General features: G+C 67.5%; 1 non-coding gene across 1 annotated transcript; it reads right to left on the bottom strand.

Moving 5' to 3' along the window:
• Positions 1–917: 917 nt before the first annotated feature.
• Positions 918–1,070, bottom strand: LOC148377308 (5.8S ribosomal RNA). Its single transcript, XR_015856823.1, has one exon. It is a non-coding gene; the product is annotated as a 5.8S ribosomal RNA (ribosomal RNA).
• Between the last annotated feature and the right edge of the window lie 532 nt (positions 1,071–1,602).

Genomic DNA, 1,602 nt, shown 5'->3' with positions numbered 1-1,602 from the left:
CGACTCCGAGAACGCACGCGTGAAGGCAGGGCCCCCGAAAGGGTCCGCCCCCCGCGACGCCCCAGGCGGCCGCCAATCCCAGCCGGGTTGAATCCCCCGATCGGACTACGTGGTCCCCACCCGTTTACCTCTCAACGGTTTCACGCCCTGTTGAACTCTCTCTTCAAAGTTCTTTTCAACTTTCCCTTAAGGTACTTGTCCTCTATCGGTCTCGTGCCAGTATTTAGCCTTAGATGGAGTTTACCACCCGCTTTGGGCTGCATTCACAAACAACCCGACTCCGAGAAGGCCGCGCCCCGGCGCGCCGGGGGCCGCTACCGGCCTCACACCGTCCCTGGGCAGAGCCTCCATCAGAAGGACTCGGGCCCCCTCCGGGCGGCGTCGGGCGCAACGACCTTCTGTACGCTACATTTCCCGCGCCCGAGGCCGGGCGGGGATTCAGCGCTGGGCTTCTCCCTCTTCGCTCGCCGCTACTGAGGGAATCCTGGTTAGTTTCTTTTCCTCCGCTTAGTAATATGCTTAAATTCAGCGGGTCGTCTCGTCTGATCTGAGGTCGGAAATGAGGGGGTAGTAGGCGCGGCCGGCCTGGCGGCCGGGCTCGCTGGATCCTTCCGCGCGAGCGGGGGCCTCCGCGGCGAACCCATCCCCGCGAGGGAGCGCGAGGCGCGGGATGCGCAATGGTCGTCGAAACGCCACCGGCAGCCGCGCCCCGGACCCGTGATGCGGGATGGGTCGACGGTGAGGAGGACGCGCGCGGGTCTGCACTTAAGGGGACGAAGGCCGCCGAGGCGGCCTGCGAGCCCCCAGCCGCGGGGAGGCGAAGCGCTAGCGGGGCGACGGACGCATGCGCGTTGCCGCGCAGAGGTCAGACCGTCGCGGCCGTTTCGCCCTTCGCCGAACCCCGATTGATATGCAAGCGACGCTCAGACAGGCGTGGCCCCGGGACGGACCCGGGGCCGCAAAGTGCGTTCGAAGTGTCGATGATCAATGTGTCCTGCAATTCACATTAGTTCTCGCAGCTAGCTGCGTCTTCATCGACGCACGAGCCGAGTGATCCACCGCTAAGAGTTGTACGTTTGTTTTGCGGAGGCGAGATCGGGAGCGGGCGGGGAGATGGCGTGACGCCGCGCGCGGACCCTCCACCGTCGCCACGAGGACGTCGGGGCTTGCCGGCGCGGTCGCCGCCGTCCGCCGCCGCGCTGACCCTCAGCAGCGCGCCGCGGTTTGCCAAGTTCCAGCGATTAAAAAATTGTTTTTTCCGGCCGACGCGCGACGGGTGCCACCCACCCGCCTCAGAGCGTGCGTGTGGTGTGGACATTGAACCCCCCACGGTCCGCCGAAGGCAGGCCGCGAGTTGGGTACCCGCCGCAAAGGGGTAAAGTTCCGAGTGGGCGCGCCGCGATGGCACCGGGCCCGACCCCGGCCGAGGCGCGCCCGGAGACTACTTCAGGACTGCGAGGGAGCGCCAGGCTGCCGGTTGAGCGCGCGCGCGGGGAGGCGGACGGTGACGTCGCGCGACGCTGGGCGACTCCGGTGTGTCGAACGGAGCCCCCAGCCGCGGGGAGGCGAAGCGCTAGCGGGGCGACGGACGCATGCGCGTTG

The sequence above is a fragment of the Syngnathus floridae genome, unplaced genomic scaffold (genome assembly GCF_059516105.1).
Source record: "Syngnathus floridae isolate MCC-2025c unplaced genomic scaffold, RoL_Sflo_1.0 HiC_scaffold_239, whole genome shotgun sequence".
Taxonomy (NCBI): Eukaryota; Metazoa; Chordata; class Actinopteri; order Syngnathiformes; family Syngnathidae; genus Syngnathus; species Syngnathus floridae.
This window is presented reverse-complemented; position numbering and strand designations above follow the sequence as displayed.